Here is a 25317-nt window from a genome sequence, read left to right as displayed (position 1 = left end):
AAAATTTAGTGAAAGTTTTATAAAAGGGCCAAATTAAAATTCAAGAAGTGATAAGAATAATTAGGGCCCGTTTTTCATGTGAACTTTTAAATTTATCGGCACTTTAAACAAAAGTTTTGCTCACAAAAAATGTTTTGATCGGAGAGACAAACCTTTAAGTTACTAATAGAAAAGTTCTTATTACACTATGTGACAGTAGAAATAGTCTCTTTGCGAAAAAAAACCTCAATATGTACGTGTATATGGGGTATTCCATCCCATTTCGACCAATTTTGAACCCGACCCCTTTAGAATCGGCTGAAAGTTTTTCTTCTTTTTCTAGCTTACGAAAGACGTTTTTCAGAATTTTTTCAAATGTTTTCATCCAACTCAAAAAAAGTTATGAATTTTAAAAAAAACACCGTTTTTGTTTTCAAAATTCTATAACTTTTTCAAAAATTGACCGTTTGGGATTTTTTTTTAATTTGTTTTTAAATGTGCTTTTCGGGAAAAATACAAAAAAAATTTTAAAGTTTTTTTTTTGTAATTTTTCAGTTTTTCGAGATTTTTCGAATTTCGCCATTTTTTTTCTCATAAAAAACCTCAATCAATTCTGCAATCATCCCCACTAATCCCGGAGTGGGCCGATTTTTTTTTTTTGTTTTTAATTGAAAAAAAAACTTTAAATTTTTTTTTTTGTATTTTTTCCGAAAAGTATATTTAGAAACAAATTTAAAAAAAAAAGATCCCAAACGGTCAATTTTTGAAAAAGTTATAGCATTTTGAAAAAAACACCGTTTTTTTTTTTAAATTCATAACTTATTTTGAGTTGAAAACCGATGTGTTTTTCTTTAAATGCTATAACTTTTTCAAAAATTTACCGTTTGGGATCTTTTTTTTTAATTTGTTTTTAAATGTACTTTTCGGAAAAAATACAACAAAATTTTAAAATTTTTTTTTTTCATTAAAAAAAAAAAAAAATCGGTCCACTCCGGGATTGGTGGGGATGATTGCAGAATTGATTGAAGTTTTTTATGAGAAAAAAAAATGGCAAAATTCGAAAAATCTCGAAAAACTGAAAAATTACAAAAAAAAAACTTTAAAAATTTTTTTGTTTTTTTTCCGAAAAGTATGCTTAAAATTTTGAATACACTTTCGAAATCTGGAGTTGTGTAGTAGCAGAAAACCACTTTGTCAAATAACTTTAAAGAGCCAATTAAACTTCCTTAACCCTAACGCCATAGTCGTAACCATACCCATATTCATAACCATCTCCAATGTGATCGATTAAAGGTGCCTTAACCTAAAAATCGTGAAAATTTCATAAAAATGAATAAAACGCAAAAAATTACAAACATATTCTACAAAAAAAAAAATTCTCGTGGTCATAACGTATCCAAAACAATGAATAAAATCTACAAAAAGTTATTAAATTCACCAGCTGAAATATTTTTAGGTTATGGATATGGCGAGAAACCAAAAACCAATTGGTTGGCTATGGCATGGTTATGGCGTTAGCGTTATGGTATGTCACCATTAATCAATTACATTGCTTTCCATAAGGTAGGTTCGATCAGGTGTTTTATCTGGTTATGGTTTTATGGTTATAAGCCACCATTAATTGGCCCTTAAAGCTTCACTAGCGATGTTGAAAATTTGCTCAAGTTATTTCAAGTCATCACAAAAAAGCGTGCGTGATGTCGAAAAAATTGCAATGTGGGGAGAATGTAGAAAGTGAAATGACTTTTAGTTTTGAGAGCAGCTACAAATTTCTGCTGGCGAGATTTTGCATAAGTACCAAAAATTGCGATTATGAAAAAGTGTCATAATAAAAATTATCACAAAATAATAATTTTCAAACCTCATAATTTATTTTATTGTTTAAAATATTTTGAAAGTTTTTAGATTTGTTTTAAATATCGATAAACAGCTGTTTAAGATATTTAATTTACGAAATGAGTAGTTGAATATTGTCATAAATCAAGCCACCCGTTACAATTTCTCGATTCAACAGATTCATCTATTTTTTTTTTTTTCTATAAACAGAAAACCACTGATTGCCATATACAATCTTTCCATTTCATTTCTCTTCTTCTTTCTCTTGTAGCGATAGGTAGACTGCGTCAGGGACTTGGGGAGTTTTATTGATGTTGATAGGCCTTTGCCAGACATTTATCCGGTACGTTCCGGAAAATAGTCCCATAAGGTACTAGTATGCAAATTTCCAGAACTGTGTGAATATTATTAGAGCGGTTTGGTATATGCAGTTTCTCAAATATCAAGACTATTAACAAAGAAATTAACGCGAATAGAGTAGGGCATTATTCGAATAAAATTTTATTTAAATAATTGTTCGAATGAAAATTTGTTTTTTCCGAATAAAATTTCGGTAGATACTTTTATGTTCGAAAAACTTTTCAATCGAAAATCTCACAGTCTGCTCATTTAAATATGAAGGGAACAAGATAAGTTTGTATTTTAACTGAAGGAAAATATATATATATATATAATAGTTTATTTTCGTATTTATTATTCGAATGACAAGAAAAAGAATTTATTCGTCATCACAAAAAATTTTTTTTTAATAAAAAAACGTTATTTTTATTAGTTAATAATTCATCTTTTGTTCGTTATTCGAATAAATTTTGTCCAACTCTGTTTTAACATTTAAATATCTCAATTTCTTTCTTTCATTTTTGGCAAATACCATGAAAACCAAATTTGTAAATATTAACATTGAAAGTACTATTGTCGGCTTATATAAATCAGCAAAAACCTAGTTTTTCGGGGAGCAATAAAACCGTTTTGACAGCAATATTGTAAATTGTCAATAACATGAAGTACGCCAGTATTTTTCCCAATCGACACTGATATCTAATATTAATATAGGGAAGTTCATGTCTCTATCGACCACTTTACACCAAAATTATACTATTAAAGAGAAGCTCGGCCATAGATCTCTTCGGAGGTTATCGCACCTTACATTAATATTTTTAAGCTTTTATAGAAATGGTATGAACGAAAAGTTTTTTGAAGAACTGCTTGGTTTTGTATATGATTTACTGAATCTGTCACATAGTTCGGCGGCCACAGAATTGTCTTTATTAAAACCAAATTACGCAATAAATTGGAGTTTATTTCAATCAACCACATAATGTCAGCCAAAGAACTTTGTACGCAAAACCCAGGTTCTCATTACATTCGGTCGGTGAAAGACATAGGCTGGTGCTAGAAAAACTGTTATTATTATACGTTTTTGTCGATGTAGGCCAGCACATATGCTTATATATGCTTTAAGTTTTTAAATATATACATATGTGTATAAGACTGAAAAATATGCCCATATGTGGTAAAATGTATTTAATTATCATCATCAATTTTAATTGAAGCACTTTTTGTTTGTTTGTAACGTCATGTTGTTTTGTACTTTTTGAGTTGTTGATTACTACATTGTTTGTATACCAATAAATGAAAACAAATTTTGGTCCTTTTTTTTTTGAAATTTGGTTCTTTTTTTCGACAAATTTTGGTCCCAAATGAAAACAGGCCGTGGCAACCGTGATTTGGACAAATACTTTTCAGGCTATAGTTATCAAATTCAGATTTGCTGAATTTGATTATTTAAAAATATTTATAACAGAGATATACATATAAGTACAAATGTTTTACTTGGTTTGTGTATATTCAAATGTAATTATAAAAATATTTTTGATTTGATGGAGTGGCAGCAAAGCAATGGAAAATTTTCAGTATTTTTTGTATGATAAGAGTAAATGTATGATAACAATGTACAATACATTTATGGTAAATATATAGACATGTATGTACATATTTACAGTTATTTGCGTGTTTATCACGAAGTTAGGTAAATACATAATATCAATTGAAATATTAAATAGATATGAAATAATTTACAGCGACTTTTTTTCTTTTTTTATTAGTTTAATTTATTACTGCCGTAAGGTACAAACAAGTCCAATATAAGCTGTTAAAAAATGTACCTTATTGATATATTCTTGCTTAGCTAACAAATTAGAATTTCCCACTATTTCATGCGAACGAAGTTCATCACGTATACTTCATTTCGCTCTCTAGCCTACTCGACTCGACTCACTGTGCGACTAACCATTGGCTTGATTTTAGCAAACCCCCAGTTAATGGCTGTGCTCTTGCATGCTCACGATTTCTCGCCACTACTTCGTATGGCATCGTCCAATGAAACGCTTGTGCACTTGCCAGAAGATACCTGCCTTTTGGAGCTGAAGGCACATCAATTTGCTGTTTCGATTTCAGTTCGTTTTCAGATGCCGTTGCGACTAGTTTTTCCCGGACATTAATGCAGTTTCCGTTTTTGTATGTGTGGAGTAAAAAAAAAATTATGTTTTTGTGTTAAAAGCGTGCGGATCTAGAATGCTCTGGCCGTATACATATTTGGAAATTATTCTTAACGAAATACAGTTAAAGCGAGATATACAAAGTAATTATTATTTAAGCAATCAAGTATCCAAGAAAGTAACTATGAAAATTTTGAGCTAAAGTGCGAGTGTATGTGAGCAGGATATTTAGTGTATATGTGTGGGTGTGCACTGTCTTTAAGAAGTTCGTGCACGAAAGCTTACGAATATCCAGACATACTGTACATACATTCTCATGCGGTTTCAAAAATAATTATCAAATCTGATCAAATCAAATCGGCAAATGACTGTAAGTAACGAGACAAAATAGTGACCACAACAGCGAAAAGTCTAAACCAACAACAATAACAACGTCTGGTCTACAGCAAAGAAATGTAAGAACCGGTTTTCAAGCACACACATAAAAATCTCCCAACGGCCAGATTCCAACAATAACCAATAACTATCAGAGCAATAAGAAAAAAAAAAACGCGGCAGCAGCACAACAGCAATAAAAACAACAAATCCTGTACAGCAAAATGACAACAGCAAACAGACGGGACAACAACCATTTCATAAAGGCAAAAAAATATTGGTGCCAAGTCAACAATAACTGCCAGTCTTAGCAGCATAAACACATACATACATATGTACATACAAAGATTTCTATATACATACCTGGAAGAAGAAGAGGAACATAGAGATAATAAGAATCAACAAAATGTCAGCGCCAACAGACTCCATAAAAAAGGCATTGGCTCGCGTCAAACCAAATCTGGTCTGCTGGACCAGGCCCGTTAAAGTCGTTGACGTTTTGGTTGTTGCTGCTGCTGTTGCTCTTTTTGTTGTTACTGGCATTACAGCTTTGACTCTGACGTTGCAGTTTGTGCAATTGACTAAGTCCAACAGTGACCAAAACCATTGAGCCAGCACATCAAACCAAAAAAGCAAATACAACCTACATATTTACTTCATTATTGCTTGTTTGCTCCCAATATCTTAGGTATTAGGTACATACATACAAAAATACTTTCAAACTAGGGTGTCCTTTATTTACCAAGTTAGTTTATTACAAGGCTCCTCCGAGCTTTTTCGTTTAAAACTTCAAAAACAATATGTAATCACAGCAAACAATAATATTATAAATTTTAACAGTAAATGTAGCCACAAGGACGATGTATTTTCCTTATAAAATTATATGTGGTTTTAGAGCTTGGCGGCCACCGTGGTGTGATGGTAGCGTGCTCCGCCTATCACACCGTATGCCCTGGGTTCGCACCCCGGGCAAAGCAAATTCAAAATTTTAGAAATAAGGTTTTTCAATTAGAATACAATTTTTATAAGCGAGGACGCCCCTCGGCGGGTTTATTTCTGCCATGAAAAGCTCTCAGTGAAAACTCATCTGCCTTGCAGATGCCGTTCGGAGTCGGCATAAAACATGTAGGTCCCGTCCGGCCAATTTGTAGGGAAAGCTCGGCCTTAGATCTCTTCGGAGGTTATCGCGCCTTACATTTATTTATATTTATTTAGAGCTTTTTACAAAAGTTATGGGGCATGTTCATAGACAAACATAAGTACTAAAAACTTTTTGAAAAAATATCATATGGGCTGTCAAAAAACTGCAACAAGTTTTAAGTACCTACTAAATTCCGACTATGAATACGCCCCACTGCTTGTAGAAAATTTAAATTTTTAACAAAGATACATACAAGAAATGGAATTCCCTACAAAAATTGTCTTCCAAATGTACTAACTATATATAAAACATTAGTAATCTGACCCGATATGACTCGTAGAAGATTTGGGCTGAGCTTCTCCCCGAAGTTAAAGCTGCACGTTTTATGCAAGCTCTTAAAAAGTCACACGGAGTGGTTCGTATGAAAACAGAAAACAAAATATTTTTTCAGATTTCAAAGTTTATATCTACATACTATGTATATGAAAAATAACACTTTCAAAATTTTTTACATGGTATTTCTCTATTAAAATTCGTGAAAGTATTGCTCTTGGTATGGCACTTCGATATGTCAAAATTTAGAAAGTAATCAGCTGGCATAAAGTTTTTTTTCCGGCGGCTGACTACTCTCTGAAATTGAAATTGTTTTTTTTTTTTTCACTTAGCCCGAGCAACTCATATCTTCTCCAAACAAATTATATGAGGTTGTTTACCCAAAGCGATACTGTTTATTTAGCAGGTGAGGCCATAGCGAACCCAACTTTCTCAGGGTATGAGGGGGTTGGAAGGCATACAAGGTTCAATGTGGGCATATGAAATCGTTCCCGGGATGGTAGGACTAGTACCTTAATGGTGCCTTTTTTTTGAAAAGTAAAGGCTCAACATTCGGCACAAGACCATCCACATCGATGACAGTCCCCAAACATTCGGGGAGTATGCTTATCACTACAAGAGAGAGCAGAAGAATGAAGAGAAAAGTGCTTAGGTTTCGATCAAAATGACATATACCACATGCTCGGTTCCAGGGGGGGGGGGGGGGACTGTAGTGAAATATATAATACTAATCTACATAGTAGTTTCTTATCACAAAACGGACTTTTACTAATTTTTAATGTGTCTTGCTTTTTTACATTATCACTATATAAGTATATTTAAAAAAAAAAAAGTCCCTCCCCCCCTAGAACGTAAAAAAGCAAGAAAAATTTAAAATTAGTAAAAAGCCGTTTTGTGATAAGAACCTGCTATGTAGATTAGTATTATATATTTCATTACAGTCAATACAAAATAAAGTCCGCCCCCCCATGGAACTGCGCATGCATATACTGAAAAAGCAACATATATAGAAATCACCACACCACCACAGTCCTCTACATGAAAGGAAAAAGCAGACGCCTGAACGTGCTTGAAAACATGGAAATTTCCAAACAAAAAACATTCGGCAGCAGAATAATGAACGAACAAACAATACTACATCTGAATAAATATTGAAACATGTTAAACTGCTGCACAAAAACCGAAACAAATACGAAGCAACAACAAAAAATGCGTGACAATAGACGAACAAAGGAGACAAACACACAGGATAAGTCAAGCGACTGAAATTACTGAATGGATCAACATAAAAAAGCATAATCAAATGCTGAGCAGAAGGTTTTGGCTGAATCGTCACAAACCTGGACACCACTCAAGCAACTGCTTGATCTAGCCCCGCCTCCAAGTGGGATAGTGAAACATCTACACAAACATTGTAATGAGTTCCGGCACCTATCCACTCACCCGTGTGATCCAGATAAGCATAATGAGGCCGGAAACCTAAGTCACACTGAGTCGAAAAACACCTTGGCTTGGTCGCGTCCGGTGAACCCCGTTATCGATATACACTATGTAACTCTTGCAGTAAAGGAAAGAAAAGGAAAGTAGACTACGAAGGGAGACACGGACCACTCTGGTTAAACTTCGTTCAGTACAGATTAAACTTTTATATTGCTACTACAGGCTGGGTAAACTCAAAAACATTAGAGTGCCGTTATATTGCTGTTAATGTGGTTTTGTTTTTGTATTCAATAATCGCATGTCCACACCTGAATTTAAATTTTTTTCTCTTCGCACCTACGCTACTACAATCACAAACATTTTTTAGGCTTTTTCTTGTTTTCGAACTCAAAACTCATTGCCAGCATATTGTACTACTGCTACAACAACAACAACAACAACAGCATATTGTACTAGTAACAGTAAGTAATGTGGAGCCTAGGCCTCTAGCAGCAGCAACCCAATGATACAAATGTCATTCTCCTTGGACTTCCGCTAGAGAACTTTGAGGACAGCGCTGTTAACCCAACAACAACAAAAGCCCTGTCGGAAAATCAACACCATACAATTTTTTTTTTTAATTTGTCTGAAAAGCATAACTTCTGAATTAGTTTTCTCTGAGTTGGATAACTTTATTTTGGTTTCAAATAAAAATTAACAACTTATTTAATAATTTGGGAAAAATTTAAACAACGTAACATCAAGACGAACAATTTTTTCCCAAATTATAAATAAATTAAATTGAAAAATCGCTTCAAATAAATGTTTTCATACATTTAAAAGCAATTAGGGCAATCCCCGCTTAATTCATACAAACATTACTAACTTTTTGTGGTGCAGCTATTCGATCTGAGTCATGTTAAATAAGGGACACCCTAATACTTGCATACCTCAAATATACTAAATGCGTTGGTGCCGCTGTTGTCGTCGCGCTGTGTTGTAGTTGTAGCCAATAATGATTATTGCATGGCTTTTACATTGAATTTGTTACCAACATTCTTTCATTTCAACTCTATATTGGCTGCTACCATAAGTTAAAAGTATTTCAAGACCATTTTTATATGGCCAAGCTGTGGTTTGTAAGCATGGATGAGTTAAGAATAAGGCTGAGATAAAAAATTATGCACTAACAACGTTTAAACAATAGTTTCTAGTGCACCAAAGATCTTCTACACTAAATAGGTGCGAGTACTTGCATTTTATTTTTTCTTTTATCCTGATGCCCCAAAACGCACAGCTCCAATTAAAATTTATTTTATTTCGCAAAGTTCAAGCACTCTAAGCATTAAGTTATGAACTTTTCTAATGCGCGCCTTCTCTAATTTCTTGCAGGTTTTCGTTTTCGAGATTTAATACATTTACGATTCGCCCATTGAACAACCCAAAGCCATAAGGCGCCACCAGGCAAATCTATCGGAGAAAAATTCCAACAACGAACGCGAATAATCAGCAAAATTGATAAAAAAATATAGTTTTACAAAAAAACCAACAACAAAAGAATTATTAAAAAAAACAAAAACAAAATTGTGATAAAAGTGTTGGTGTTAGTGTTGGTGTTCTCCCCTTTTACCAGCGAAGCAGCAATTCAACGAAGGCACAAATTCGTGAAACTGCCGTTGGAACTTCAACCCAAAAATACTGGTAAATCGCAAAAATTCCATGCTAGCTGACTTTGCGCTTCGCATAAGGCAGACAGCAACTGCCAATTACCGAAGGTAGACCGGAGTAAGTAGATAAAAGTGTAAAGTGTAAAAAGGAGAAATTTCAGTGAAATTATTACCACACGCCCAAGTTTTGTAACAAAATAGATATGAGCGTTTAAAAAAGAAATTTTCAAAAGCAAAAACTAAATTAAAATAAAATTTAATTTTACATATTTGCATAACTAAACAAAAAAAACAGCAAACGGATGGTACATTGTGCTTATTTGTGAAATATGTATGTGTATACATACATACGTATGTATATACGAAGTGCTTTGGTATGCGTTAAATCCCGTAGAACTGGGAAATTGTGCTGCAGTGCTGATGTTATGTGGTGCTGTGAAAGCTTAAGCAGCTAAATTTAACAAACCAAAATCAAGTCAAAGCAAACGTGAAAACGAACATAAACCATTTTTATAAGCAAGAGAAAAGCAAACAAATAAGAAATGAAAAAGGTCCTTTTTCTGGCACCCACACAACTTCACGCTAAGCATTGCGCTGAAGTCGTGCAAAGATAATTGTGTTGGTATTGGTGTTTCGCACGTTTGGAATAGCGAGTGAGAGCAGAAATCTCTAAAACTAAAAGTAAGGTGTACCTGTCTCTCGTTTGACATTTCTACCAAACACTCTCCAACACATACCCACACACACACGCGTGCGCTCTTCTGGCAACCGAATAGAAAAACACGTTAATTATTCCTTTGCTATTTGAAAACACGTTCGTGTACTGATTCCTTCGTTTCGTTTGCCGCCCACGACGTGCGGTTTCAATACACTAACAGCACGCGAAGTTAATTTTATTGCTGTGTGAGTGTTTATATGTGTGTGTTTGGCATTGCGCTCATGAGCTTCACAAAGGCAACAACCAAAAATAAAATACCCAAATACAAAGCACAAAAGCCATAAAATAAAACGAAGTTTTCCACTTACCATTCCGGTGTGCTGAGTTCAGCATTCAAAACTTACGTATTATTTGTTCTAATAGCGTTGGCAGTGATGCCACAGCGAAAAATTTATTTGTGAAACTGATGAATTCGCATAATACATATTTACATTATTGCATACATACATTCATACAAAAAAAATAATAGCAAACCAAATAAACGCAAAAGTTATATGCAAATGTATTAATAAAACCCGACAGTGACAATAGCAGGAAACCAACAAAACATTGATATAAACGCAACAAAGTGCATCGTGCATACATACGAAACTACACACCTACATACCGCATATTTAGCCGATGAAACAGTGTTGTTGTAACTACATAGATGAAAAGGTCAGTATCCTAGTTATGCTTTACTATTCTCAATCGTATTATATATAGCTTATAGGATATATAACATACACATGGAACTCTCATAAAGATGCATATTAAAGCAAGTACTAGGTCCACTCATACGTACAGTGGACTCGCGATAGTATGAACATCCGAATAAATGAACACCCCAAAATATGATAATTTATTCGTTTCCATTGAAACTCTAAAAGCTATAAAAAAAATGAATGTTAAAAAATGTCTTACGAACTTCAATAGCTTTTTAATCTGGGCTCCGTACCTTCAAACAAGTATGCGGGAGAAAGGTTCTCCGAAAGATTTATTGCATTTTCCCTATGATACCGTTATGCGACCGCGTGTATTGAAGGAGGCTTAATAATGAGCTATAGGAGCGTCTTCTAGATAAACACCGTGCAGTATAAATTGATGTGCTGTTGTAACGTGAGACTAATACTATTTTCACACAGACGGCTTATTGAATAATAAAGGCAGTTTTCTACATTAAGACGCTTATTGAACTCAATCTTCCCTACAAAACTCGAATCTATTATTATTTCATTAGTAGCTAATAGAATGCCTAATGAAGTCAAAAGCACAATGCAACTCTGTTCGCAGCGTTCCGCTTCCGTTTCCGCTTTTTAGTTTTTGGTGTGAACAGCTGATTATAACCTTATTTATTTGATTTGATACATCAACTACCGGCGCAGTTCGATTTTGACATTTGTCCATCGAATTTACAACTACATGGAATTTTGTTTGTTTGTAGGTATGTCACCATGCTCCCACCTTGTATCGTTCCGCCATGATTGTCTGTCTCATCCTTCATACTAATCGAGCAGTTACTTCTGTGTGAAAGCAAAAAATTTACGATTTCATTAGCAGGTGAAATGAGATCGTGAAAACAGTATAAGACTGCAAAGAAAGTGTGCTATTGAAGATAAGATGATTAACCAATAACCTAGATTTTGCAAAGCACCATAACACAAATTAACAATTTGACCCCACCTCGTCATGCTGCTCCAGAAGTTATTATACAGATACTCAGTCATGGACTAACATCATGAAATATTCGTTTAAAAGACCAAAAAGGCTCATAGAATAATATTTCATACCATTTCGTAAGATTTGCTGTTTCTGTAGGAACCAATAACCTTGTCGGGGTTATCCACCTCGCTAAGGGGCCAAATGTGTACCCGTGTACCCATCGAAATCTGTATCAGAGAAAGAGGGATACCTCTGCTGAACTGAGAAAGACAAGTGGAACAAGTAAGGAAGGCTAAGTTCGGGTTTAACCGAACATTACATACTCAGTTGAGAGCTATGGAGACAAAATAAGGAAAATCTCCATGTAGGAAAATGAACCTAGGGTAACCCTGGAATGTGGTTGTATGACATGTGTATCAAATGGAAGGTATTAAAGAGTATTTTAAGAGAGAGTAGGCCATAGTTCTATGGATGGACGCCATTTAGGGATATCGCCATAAAGGTGGACCAGGGCTGACTCTAGAATGTGTTTGTACGATATGGGTATCAAATGAAAGGTGATAATGAGTATTTTAAAAGGGAATGGGCTTTAGTTCTATAGGTGAACGCCTTTTCGAGAAATCCCCATAAAGGTGGACCAGGGGTGACTCTAGAATATGTTTGTACGATATGGGTATCAAATGAAAGCTGTTAATGAGTATTTTGAAAAGGAGTGATCCTTAGTTCCCTAGGTGGACGCCGTTTCGAGATATCGCCATAAAGGTGGACCAGGGGTGTCTCTAGTTGTACGATATGGGAATCAAATGAAAGGTGTTACTGAGCGTTTTAAGAGGGAGTGGGCATTAGGTCTATAGGTGGACGCCTTTTCGAAATGTCGCCATTAGGGTGGGCCAGGGGTGACTCCAGAATGTGTTTGTACGATATGGGTATCAAACGAAAGGTGTTACTGAGCATTTTAAGAGGGAGTGGGCATTAGGTCCATATGTGGACGCCTTTTCGAGATATCGCCATTAGGGTGGGCCAGGGATGACTCTGGAATGTGTTTGTACGATATGGGTATCAAATGAAAGGTGGTAATGAGTATTTTAAAAGGGAGTAATCCTTAGTTCTATAGGTGGACGCCTTTTCGAGATATCGCCATAAAGGTGGACCAAGGGTGACTCTAGAATGTTTATACGATATGGGTATCAAACGAAAGGTGTTACTGAGCATTTTAAGAGGGAGTGGGCACTAGGTCTATAGGTGGACGCCTTTTCGAGATATCGCCATTAGGGTGGGCCAGGGGTGACTCTAGAATGTTTGTACGATATGGGTATCAAACGAAAGGTGTTACTGATCATTTTAAGAGAAAGTGGGCATTAGGTCTATAGGTGGGCGCCTTTTCAAGATATCGCCATTAGGGTGGGCCAGGGTGACTCTAGAATGTGTTTGTACGATATGGGTATCAAATGAAAGGTGGTAATGAGTATTTTAAAAGGGAATAATCCTCAGTTCTATAGGTGGACGCCTTTTCGAGATATCGCCATAAAGGTTGACCAAGGGTGACTCTAGAATGTTTGTACGATATGGGTATCAAACGAAAGGTGTTACTGAGCATTTTAAGAGGGAGTGGGCATTAGGTCTATAGGTGAACGCCTTTTCGAGATATCGCCATTAGGGTGGGCCAGGGTTGACTCTAGAATGTTTGTACGATATGGGTATCAAAGGAAAGGTGTTACTGAGCATTTTAAGAGGGAGTGGACATTAGGTCTATAGGTGGACGCCTTTTCGAGATATCGCCATTAGGGTGGGCCAGGGGTGACTCTAGAATGTTTTTACGATATGGGTATCAAACGAAAGGTGTTACTGAGCATTTTAAGAGGGAGTGGGCATTAGGTCTATAGGTGCACGCCTTTTCGAGATATCGCCATTAGGGTGGGCCAGGGTTGACTCTAGAATGTGTTTGTACGATATGGATATCAAATTAAAGGTATTAATGATGGTTTTAAAAGCGAGTGGCCCTTAGATGTATATGTGAAGGCGTTCTCGCGATATCGACCAAATGTGGATCAGGTGATCCAGAAAATCATCTGTCGGGTACTGCTAATTTATTTATATATTCAATAACACTAACAGTATTCCTTCCAAGATTCCAAGGGCTGTTGATTTCGCCTTGTAGAACTTTTTCATTTTCTTCTACTTAATATGGTAGGTGTCACACCCATTTTACAAAGTTTTTTCCAAAGTTATATTTTGCGTCAATAAACCAATCCAGTTACCATGTTTCATCCCTTTTTTCGTATTTGGTATAGAATTATGGCATTTTTTTAATTTTTCGTAATTTTCGATATCGATAAAGTGGGCGTGGTTATGGTCGGATTTCGGCCATTTTTTATACCAAGATAAAGTGAGTTCAGATAAGTACGTGGGCTAAGTTTAGTAAAGATATATCGCTTTTTGTTCAAGTTATTGTGTTAACGGCCGAGCGGAAGGACAGACGGTGGACTGCGTATAAAAACTGGGCGTGGCTTCCACCGATTTCGCCCATTTTCACAGAGAACAGTTAACGTCATAGAATCTATGCTCCTACCAAATTTCAAAAGGATTGGTAAATTTTTGTTCGACTTATGGCATTAAAAGTATTCTAGACACACTAAATGAAAATGGGCGGAGCCACGCCCATTTTGAAATTTTCTTTTATTTTTGTATTTTGTTGCATCATATCATTACTGGAGTTGAATTTTGACTTAATTTACTTATATACAGTAAAGATATTAAATTTTTTGTTAAAATTTGAATTTAAAAAAAATTTTTTTTAAAAAGTGGGCGTGTTCTTTATCCAATTTTGCTAATTTTTATTTAGCACATATATAGTAATAGTAGTAACGTTCTTGCCAAATTTCATCATGATATCTTCAACGACTGCCAAATTACAGCTTGCAAAACTTTTAAATTACCTTCTTGTAAAAGTGGGCGGTGCCACGCCCATTGTCCAAAATCTTACTAATTTTCTATTCTGCGTCATAACGTCAACCCATCTACCAAGTTTCATCGCTTTAACCGCCTTTGGCAATGAATTATCGCATTTTTTCGGTTTTTCGAAATTTTCGATATCGAAAAAGTGGGCGTGGTTATTGTCCGATATCGGTCATTTTAAATAGCGATCTGAGATGAGTGCTCAGGAACCTACATACCAAATTTCATCAACATACCTCAAAATTTACTCAAGTTATCGTGTTAACGGACGGACGGACGGACGGACGGACGGACATGGCTCAATCAAATTTTTTTTGGATCTTGATTATTTTGATATATGGAAGTCTATATCTATCTCGATTCCTTTATATATGTACAACCAACCGTTATCCAATCAAACTTAATATACTCTGTGAGCTCTGCTCAACTGAGTATAAAAAGATCTAGCCTTATTGCTTTGTTGGCAAGTACTTTCGATCCATTGAATCTTGAGTAGCAGGTATCACAATATGCTCTTTTTTTCCTACAAGACAGATGAGTTTTCAGTAAGAAGCTCTTCATGGCAGAAATACACTCAGAGTGCTTGCCAAATCACTGACGAGGGGCAAACCCGCTTTTTTTCTAATTGAAAAAAACTTGTTTCTAAATTGATGTCGTTTTGCCCGGGGAGTGAACCCAGGATATTCGGTGTGGCCGGCGGAGCACGCTACCACTACACCACTTCGACAGCTGACATATACAAATATCCGGATAGATAATAGGAAGTTGCTTACGTCTCTGCGCTGGTCTTAGTCACTGAGGCCAAGCTATGCAAATGAGTTGCATATGAGGCAGCTAAAGAGGTTGAGCGCCACTGGGTGCTAGTAGCTGCATGACTGACAGAGGGATAGGCAAGCAAAGGAGAATTTAAAGAAAAAACAACAAAATTTATTTATGTTAAATTTTCTTAAGTTATAAAGTGAACAATCTCGCAAAAATGAAAAGGCCTGGTTTTAATTAGTTCATATTATCGCGAGCTTACTATATATTATATACACATTCATATGTTTGCATGCATTCCTTTTTCTAGCCTCTAGCCTCTTTGGCATTCCATCACTGAAATGTTCACATATAAAGCCCGGGGATAATCAGCAAAAAATTTATAATAAAAGCAAAACTTCAGAACTTTGCACTCAATGTTGTGTTACAAATTTCTCAACGATGAATTCCACAGCAAACCTAGCAAAGTAGCAAGCATGAAAAGTTATGTTAGAGTGGGGCAGAACATTGTATACCCCGATGTAGATTTATATTAAAAATACTACATGTTTCTAATTTGTTTAGTATATACATATGTATATTTTCATAAAATTATAATTCTCGCATTTGGCAAAAATGTTTCTCAATGCTATACAAAGACATAAAATTCCCCACTCTCACTGCCACTGATATTGCTCCTACCAACTCCCTTTCCACCTTGCTACCTGTCTGCGGAAATGTAGAGAGTTTATTATTTTCCAATTCTATACGTATTGATATATCGCACACCTGGATCAATAAAAAAATCTGAAATTTCGAAGTAATTGGTAACTCCGGGTTTCCCAAATGACTATCCACCGAAGAACTACTAAGAATTCAGAAAAAGCTTCGTAAAACATAAAAAATTATTTGGCCGTCTCATTCCTCAGCATTTTTCGCCCCTGCATCGCCGGATACCCACTTAGAATCTTTGCCCTTTTTTTATTCTGAAATCTAAACGTATTTTCCCTGCACTCCTAGGTAACGAATTTCATGCGACAATAGCTCGATAGGAATTGTTCCATTATTACTTGTGGCTGATCCTAATACAGTGCGACAAGCGGAGGTTACTCTCAGAGCTGCTGTTCGCTGTTCAGTAGTCAGAAGTATACAGTCGTCATTTTTCCAAAGTATGTTTGCCAACAGTTCGGAGCCTTACGGTACATCCGTTACCAGCTTCCTTTTGCTTTCTGTTGATCTTCCGATGTTTGCCATCAACCTGCTTAGCATCGATAGATGTTTATATGCCTTCTCAGTCACATGTTGAATTTGTGCCCAGTTTGCTAGTCGGGTGCCTCGCCTTACTCCTAAATACTTAGTTGACTACTGTCCATGATGTTATATTTCCAGGAAAATTTTAAAGTCAACTTAAAGCGTGATGTATTTTTTTCGTTAGAAATATCAACTCTACTTTTTCCACTGCTGACTGAAGTCTGGGCAAGTCCAGCCACTCCTTTTTACGTACAATGACCTCATTGTGGTGTATGCGTGCTTTTTCTGTGTTTCGGGTGATAGCGAATGTGGCAATGTCTTCTGTCAACTTCACCTATCCGCGGCGAATCCTGTTTCACTAACAGACGAGGCTCTGGCGACCCCAAGCTCCTCATGGAATTTGGGGGTAGGGAGGGAGGGAATGGCCTGAAGGTTTAATGTGGCCACATAAATCGTTCCCGAGATGGTCGGGCTAGCACCTTAATGGTGCTATGGTACCGGATTTGTATCCGGCAAAGGACCATCACATCGATGACACTCCCAAAAGCCTTCGGGGAGCAACCTTATCGCTACAACAGCAACAACAACAACATAACTAAGATAGCTTCTGATGACGCCCTGTAGGTAGCATGGTATTTGGAATCGCGCGCTGTTGAAAACGTTTCCTATGCCTTAGGTTGCAAGGAGAACAACTCGTTTGGTTTTGGCATTACTGTACGAACTATTTCTACGCTTGTAAGGAAATCTTTGATTGTGCCTGAAGCGCATTTTCCGAGCCTGAAGCCATGTTGCCTGTGTGTTAATCCTCCAGCTTGTTCTGCGGTGTCTGGTGTTAGGAGCCTTTCAAAAAATTTGACGGCTGTGTCGAGCATGCATAGCGGTTGGTATGCTGATGGCGAATTCCAGTCGCCCTTGCTTTTGCCAATTAACTGTTGCTTTTTCTATGTTTCAAGGAATAATTCGTTCTTTGATAATTATTTATTATATAAATTCATATCACTTTTACGCCCATACATTTTTTTGGTGTATGTGGTATCACAGCGGACCTTCATGTTGTCCAAGTGAGCTATCCTTATCAGGACGGCTACCACCTAACCTATCCTATCCTATGCCCATACATACATATGTATATATATGGGGTATTCCATCCCATTTCGGCCAATTTTGAACCCGACACCTTTAGAATTGGCTGAAAGTTTTTCTTCTTTTTCTAGCTTACGAAAGACGTTTTTCATCCAACTCAAAAAAAGTTATGAATTAAAAAAAAAACGGTGTTTTTTTCTAAATGCTATAACTTTTTCAAAAATTGACCGTTTGGGATCTTTTTTTTTTTTTTAAATTGTTTTTAAATGTACTTTTCGGAAAAAATACAAAAAAAATTTTTTTTCTCATAAAAAACTTCAATCAATTCTGCAATCATCGCCACTAATCCCGGAGTGGGCTGATAATTTTTTATTTTTTTTTATTTAATTGAAAAAAAAAACTTTAAAAATGTTTTTGTATTTTTTCCGAATAGAATAGTACATTTAAAAACAAATTAAAAAAAAAAAAAAAGATCCCAACAAACGATCAATTTTTGAACAGGTTATAGCATTTTGAAAAAAACACCGTTTTTTTTTTTAATTCATAACTTTTTTTGAGTTGGATGAAAAAATTTGAAAAAATTCTGAAAAACGTCTTTCGTAAGCTAGAAAAAGAAGAAAAACTTTCAGCCAATTCTAAAGGGGTCGGGTTCATAATTGGTCGAAATGGGATGGAATACCCCATATATACTTCAAAAAGTCAAACTAAACAGGAATCCTCCTTAGATAGGGAAATATCTCCGGAGACTAACGCAAGCTTGTTTGGTATGCATTTTTTTTAACTTTGGGTTTTTTCGCAATCGGAATCTTTGAAACACCCTTCAAATACTCTGTAGAAATGGTGAAATATTTTGCATCTAGTGTAGAGATCATAGCGAGTTTCTGTTAGAATGGTGTTGGAATTTCGTTTGATGCATACTTAGTAAGTATTTTGCATTCTATGGTCTTCATATCAATCTTTCATTCGAAAAATTTCATAGAAGCTTTTTGTTGCCACTTTGTGTTTAAAACAAAAATTTAAGACTTGCCAACAGAGAAAACTTGTTTTATTATTTTCTTAAACGTATGTGCCTTTTATAGCGAAAGTCTTCTAGATCGTTTTATGTCGTTTCGGTTCAGTGGTAATCTGTTTGTATCTCTCCTCGCCTCCTGTTTGTTATGAGTCTAAAAGCCAAAAGATACTATTCTTATTAGTGCTATGCCATGAGTTGTAAATGACTTAGACCATTGTCATAGTAGTGAGACTTCTGAGTGGAATATCACCCCATTTGGGCTGCCTTTTCGAAAACGCTTGAACAACGTCCTCTTTCAAAATTTGTTCCGAAACGCTCTATCTCAGAATTATTTTCATAAACACCCCAGCTAATCTCAAAATTTATTGAATTTAAGCTGGTATAGAGCATTTTTGAAACAAAATTTGAGATAGGGCATTTTCGAAACAAATTCTGGAGTAGGACTTTATTCAAACGTTTTTTGAGACAGGTTGTTATTCCACTCAGCAGTAGATATGTAAATACATAAACAAAGATGTGGTCTTTAAGGCGCACTTGTCGAATTTGCGCATGGAATCAGCGAAACGTAAATTATTTTCATATCTCATAGATTACGAAACTTGATAACACACAACCAACGCTGATAACTTTATCACGTACCGATTGGTTCAATGAGCGCTAATAAATCAATCAGCTGAATGGATCATATATTGTATGTATGTATATACAAACATACACGCGTATACCAATAACAATAAATTCCAAATTTCTATTATATTTTTACCAACAAATTCGGCAAAGGGCGTTTATGAAGGTCGGTTGATTTTTGCAGAAAAGCTTCTTTAAAAACCCATAAAATAACGTGCGAGGATAGTCGCATGATAACTGAGCCCTCACCCACCCAGTCCATCATGTTAACCTTAGACATAGTTCAGTAAGTTTTCGAAGTGTTAAACACACTAAAACCCCACCCACTTATGTAACAACAATTGAGGCCAGAACGTGCGGTTTATGTACAGAAAGCAACTAATTCGATGAATGAAACTAGAATTAGTCACATCCATAGATACTTGGGTATATACAATTACACATGTATGTATGTACGTGTATTAATTTCAGTTTTCGAAAATTGTACGTGTCCCCAGCAGAGTTCGTGTCCTATTTTATTGTTTAACACTTTGTTACATATAAAGTATAATTCTACAACAATAACAAGTCTATACGAGAGTGAGTTTTGCAATTACATGACTAACAAATAATGACAAAAAATCAATATTAATCGAAAGCTTTCCGTAGATGGGTATTAAGCCCAAACTTTTGTTGTGGCTATATACGGCCGGCGTCATACCCATACCAACTTATGGATCTATGCATGCGATGGTGACCGACTATGGACAACCAGTATAATATTAAAAAGATGAAAAGAGTACAACGGGCAGTCTTCGGAGGGGTAACAGGTAAACTAAAGTTGTGTCCAACTGATACACTAAATGTGCTCCTAGACCAGTTACCTCTGGACCTTCAAATACGTGAAGCTGCGGAGTACAAAGGAAGACCGCAATTCTACTCTACACTGAAGATTTTAAAATGGACTGCGTTGGGGGAAGGGATGTGTTCTGTGAGCAACTTAAGGTGTCGCTGTCGGTCCGTCTTCCCAACTTTGCTAGTATCTTCCAAGCGGAAGTTCCAGGTATAGAGAGGATGTTTACGCTTCTGTTGCAGTACTCGGTTTGGAACGCGGGGTGTGCCATTAACTCAAATAGCCAAGCAGTGCTCATGGTCACTTCAAGCTGCAGCTATTTTCGCTAACATAACCCTCATATTGCACCTGGTCAAAAAAACGTGGAGAGCAACGAGGAGGCAGACGAGCTTGCAAAGGCAGGGGCCCTGCTGAATGCCACGGAGGCGGTTAAATGCGTAATCTACTTACATTCAATCAAACGAAACATATGTACATCAAAGATGCCAGGAGTTAGCGGTATGAAACTGTTACTCCTCGAACAGCTGCAAGATAACCAAGCAAAATTGGCCGAATTGCGATTGAAGAAGAACAGAGAAGGTAGTAAATAGGTCAGGGAAATAAAATTTCAGGCTCACTGCCAGAATAAGGAGACACTGGCCTGCATGCTGAGAGAATGGGAATCGCTTTCAACAGCATTTACAGGAGCTGCGGCGAGGAAGACAGCAAAGAAGAAGTCGCGCACTACCTGTGTGGATTCCCAGCCCTAACTCACTCTAGGTTTATAATTATGCGCAGTTATATGCTGCGGTAACTTCAGGAAATAGCTAAATGCTCTGTAAAAGATATATTAGGGGGCTAATTGTGCACATCAATAGGTTTGAACGGAACACCGACTATGTATCCATACTAAAACAATAGCAATTGGTTCCAGGAGAATGTGCATCGAAATAGCGCCCCGTGGGCTACTTCGGCTCGGGTGTTTGGTATCTGGGATGCACAGCAAGCAACCAGCCGACTGCCTCACCTATTGTACGTTTTTCATTTACAAAATAATTGTTATGCTAAGAAATTGTTTTAAAATTAAAAATTTTACTTTAATTAACGGTTGTAATATACATATGTAAATATACAGCAGCGAACACGATAATAGAAATGGCAATTGTCATGTAATTTCTTCAATTATACTTCCAACTTTTTTATACTCAGTTGAGCAGAGCTCACAGAGTATATTAACTTTGATTGGATAACGGTTGGTTGTACAGTTATAAAGGAATAGAGATAGATAAAGACTTCCATATATCAAAATCATCAGCATCGAAAAAAAATTTGATTGAGCGATGTCCGTCCGTCCGTCTGTCCGTTAACACGATAACTTGAGTAAATTTTGAGGTATCTTGATGAAATTTGGTATGTAGGTTCATGGGCACTCATCTCAGATCGCTATTTAAAATGAACGATGTCGGACTATAACCACACCCACTTTTTCGATATCGAAAATTTCGAAAAACTGAAAAAGTGCGATAATTCATTACCAAAGACGGACAAAGCGATTAAACTTGGTAGGTGAGTTGAACTTATGACGAAAAATAGAAAATTACTAAAATTTTGGACAATGGGCGTGGCACTGCCCACTTTTAAAAGAAGGTAATTTAAAAGTTTTGCAAGCTGTAATTTGGCAGTCGTTGAAGATATCATGATGAAATTTGGCAGGAACGTTACTCCTATTACCATATGTATGCCTAATAAAAATTAGCAAAATCGGAGAACGACCACGCCCACTTTTTAAAAAAATTTTTTTTCAAATTCAAATTTTAAAAGAAAAGTTTATATCTTTACAGTATATAAGTAAATTATGTCAACATTCAACTCCAGTAAAGATATGGTGCAACAAAATACAAAAATTAAAGAAAATTTCAAAATGGGCGTGGCTCCGCCCTTTTTCATTTAATTTGTCTAGGATACTTTTAATGCCATCAGTCGAACAAAAATTTACCAATCCTTGTGAAAGTTGGTAGGGGTTTAGATTCTAGGACGACAACTGTTTTCTGTGAAAAAGGGCGGAATCGGTTGAAAACACGCCCAGTTTTTATACACAGTCGGCCGTCTGTCCTTCCGCTCGGCCGTTAACACGATAACTTGAGCAAAAATCGATATATCTTTACTAAACTCAGTTCACGTACTTATCTGAACTCACTTTGTATTGGTATAAAAAATGGCCGAAATCGGACTATGACCACGCCTAATTTTTCGATTTCGAAAATTACGAAAAATTAAAAAAATGCCATAATTCTATACCAAATACGAAAAGAGGGATGGAACACGGTAATTGGATTGGTTTATTGACGCGAAATTTAACTTTAGAAAAAACTTTGTAAAATGGTTGTGACACCTACCATATTAAGTAGAAGAAAATGAAAAAGTTCTGCAGTGCGAAATCAAAAGCCCTTGCAATCTTGGCAGGAATACTGTTCGTGGTATTACATATATAAATAAATTAGCGGTACCCGACAGATGATGTTCTGGGTCACCCTGGTCCACATTTTGGTCGATATCTCGAAAATGCTTTTACATATACAACTAAAGGTCACTCCCTTTTAAAACCCTCATTAATACCTTTAATTTGATACCCATATCGTACAAACGCATTCTAGAGTCACCCCTGGTCCACCTTTATGGCGATTTCCCGGAAAGGCGTCCACCTATAGAGCTAAGGCCCACTCCCCTTTTAAAAAACTCTTTAATAACTTCCATTTGATAGCCATGTCATACAAACACATTCCAGGGTTACCCTACATAGGTTCATTTTCCTACATGGTGATTTTCCCTTATTTTGACTCCAAAGCTCTCTGCTGAGTATGTCATGTTCGGTTACACCTGAACTTAGCCTTCCTTACTTGTTTGACCTGAAACTATGCAAGCCAAACTCAAAAACATTTTCGAAAAAATCGAAAATTCGAGAAAATTTTGAATTTTTTTTTTTCTAGTATGCAGTTTTTTAGCCCTATCAATTCTAGTCTTGCAAAGTACAAGTTATAGGTCTCTCGAAATTTGCATGGATTTCTGACAATTTTTATCTGAAGGGTGTTTCATTTCAAAAATGAATACGAATTTTGAGAAACTTGTACTTTGTTAAGCTAAAATTTAAATGGTTATAGGGATGCATACTCAAAAAAATTCCGAAAACTCTAGTTCCGAAATTTTCTAGTTTTTTCGAAAACGTTTTTGAGATTGATTGTCACAGTTTCATGTCAAAAATGTGTGGGAATTTATTCTTAAATTAGCAAAAATAAAAGCAGAAAGATTAAATTGACGAAATTTGATATAAATCACCACTGCTATTTTCGTATGCGCTGCTCTACATACATATATGTATCATTCATACTCGTACATATATACGTACACACTTGCATATTTATTTTGAATTAAGGAAAGAGCACGGATGCATATAGAAAAAAACTCTGTCAACTTGTAATTGTTAGGGAAAAGCTGCGGAAGCAAAGTCCAATATGAGCTTATGACTATTTTCAAGGTAATTTCGTGTCAAAACGTGGCTACGAAATAGAGCGATGCTGTTTAGGAGATCTCAAAGATAAACGTTTTACTTATTTTCTAATTTTTTGAAGAACTGAAATCGACGGTAAAGCATTTTTTTAATTTTTTTTATTGCTTTTTTTAAGTTTTAAAATAGTTTCAACAAATGTGTTAGCCATTACGCGCTAACAACGCATTCAATTATTTACATCAATTTATAAGTGAATGTAGGTACATTAGGGCGTGCTCCATTGTGCAACTTTGCCACACAAGTCACAAGATCTACTACAAATGTTTGTTAAGTCTAAAAATCGCGATTTGCGAAAAATTGTTTTAAAAACTAAAAATTCGGCTCATGGCGCTGTATTCAGCGTAGATATTAAAAAAAACGTTGTGCGATTTATCTCCCAAGTGATTCAGGGCGAGCTTTATACATACATGTTGTATGCCGACTCCGAACGACATCTGCAAAGCAGACGAATTTTCACTGAGAAGCCTTTTATGGCAGAAATACAGTCGGAGTGTTTGCCAAATCACTGCCAGCAGGTGAATCCGCTTAGAAGAAAATTTGTCTATATTTTCGTTACAGCTTTGTCCGGCACTTGAACCCAGAACCTTCGGTGTGGTAGGAGGAGCTCGCTACCGCCACATCAAAAAGCCCGCGTAGATATATTTCTCATTAATATTTAGAACTATATATTGTAACGAATTCAGGGAAATTCCGCTTATTTCAAACCTTCTGCTAACGTTGGAATCGCTAAACTGTTGAATAAATCACTCCAATATTCAGTATTACGAACTGGTCTTTATTTATACTTAACAACCAATAGCGTGTTAAATCAAAACTGATTCGTTATTAATCAGTTTGCGCTGCTTTTATACTCTCGCTTCCCTCGTTCATCCATTTCTCCTAAAGTTTAGTAATTTCGCGAACAGTTGTAGCTCATGCTTGGTTGATTACCAGCTATATAAGTACATATATATTTGTAGTTTATAGCCATATGCGTGTGGATGTGTGAGTAACTACTTCCGCTGATGACTACATCTGTGTGTGTGAGATAGCTCTTCGTCGCCTTCTACATAAGTATTGCTAGCTTTAATGTGTACACGTACATAAGAGTGGCTGCTTCATGTTTTTGTTGTTGCGTGATTATTTACTAACAGCTTAGTGATGCTAATATTCGTCATAATAAATTTGGTGTGTATACGATAGAGGTGGCTAGAAATAAAACAAAAATTTCTCTGTTGCCCATTCAAGAAAATACAAACTGCCATATTTTTTCCCCACCCTAATATACACACGGTTACTTCTTCAATATCGAAATATAGTGAATGATTATGAGTTTATGTTCAAAGTGGAGCTCCGCTTCAACATTTTCGTCACGCGCTGCACGAATAAATGAAAACAGGTAGAAATTCAGCGCTTAAACAGTTGGTTTCGCTCAGCTATGTTAGTTGCCGGTGAGATATGTTTATGCATTTTAGTTGATTTTTTTTAAAGAAGCAGAGTCACTTTTACCTACATTGGTACATATATACATAATCTCATACATGAAACGTAAACATTCCAAACTGCTTGGTCAAATATTTAACGGTGTGGCAGGTTTTTCAAATTAAGCAAATATCTATATGAACAGTCATACTTATGTAAATACATGCATATGTTTATGTGTGAGTGCATGTGTAGTCATTTTGTGTT

The 25317-nt window shown here is 35.9% G+C and overlaps 2 protein-coding genes across 23 annotated transcripts in view; one reads left to right on the top strand and one right to left on the bottom strand.

The window, feature by feature from the left end:
- The window catches only part of Synj (synaptojanin), a 566615-nt gene that overhangs the window by 334271 nt on the left and 207027 nt on the right, over positions 1-25317 (bottom strand). The gene's annotated exons all lie outside the window — the stretch shown is intronic.
- Positions 4268-25317, top strand: part of Prosap (prosap) — a 163285-nt gene continuing 142235 nt past the window's right edge. For 4 of the 19 annotated variants that reach the window (XM_067770879.1, XM_067770877.1, XM_067770878.1 and 1 more), the window contains exons 1-3: positions 4268-4456; positions 8974-9929; positions 10330-10623. The gene's annotated coding sequence lies outside the window, so the exon portion shown is untranslated. Of the gene's footprint in view, positions 4769-8973; positions 9930-10329; positions 10624-25317 lie in introns of all 19 variants that reach the window. The other 15 variants (XM_067770866.1, XM_067770869.1, XM_067770863.1 and 12 more) reach the window with 15 other exon arrangements.

Source organism: Eurosta solidaginis, chromosome 3, assembly GCF_040869045.1.
Source record: "Eurosta solidaginis isolate ZX-2024a chromosome 3, ASM4086904v1, whole genome shotgun sequence".
Taxonomy (NCBI): domain Eukaryota; kingdom Metazoa; phylum Arthropoda; class Insecta; order Diptera; family Tephritidae; genus Eurosta; species Eurosta solidaginis.
The sequence above is the reverse complement of the archived record's forward strand: the minus strand, read 5'-3'. Positions and strand labels throughout refer to the sequence as shown.